Genomic DNA, 265 nt, shown 5'->3' on the forward strand with positions numbered 1-265 from the left:
CCTCTGCTCCACGTTGAGGTCCAAATCTGGGTCTGCTGGTTTGTGGGTGTGTCTGGGGCTCTCTTCCCTGCACACACTTATGTTAGTGAGGGCTCTAGGCCCCTCCTGATGTCTGGGGCCTGGGCTTGGGGGCCCTGTCCCCCTTGGTCCCCTGGGACACCCCAGATTGTCACATTTACCATAGCTGGACTGCTTTGGGGTGCCCAGGGGCTGACTCCCACAAGAAGCCATGTCTCCCTAGGTCTTGCTCTTAGAAATCCAGCAA

Source organism: Suricata suricatta, chromosome 5, assembly GCF_006229205.1.
Source record: "Suricata suricatta isolate VVHF042 chromosome 5, meerkat_22Aug2017_6uvM2_HiC, whole genome shotgun sequence".
Taxonomy (NCBI): Eukaryota; Metazoa; Chordata; class Mammalia; order Carnivora; family Herpestidae; genus Suricata; species Suricata suricatta.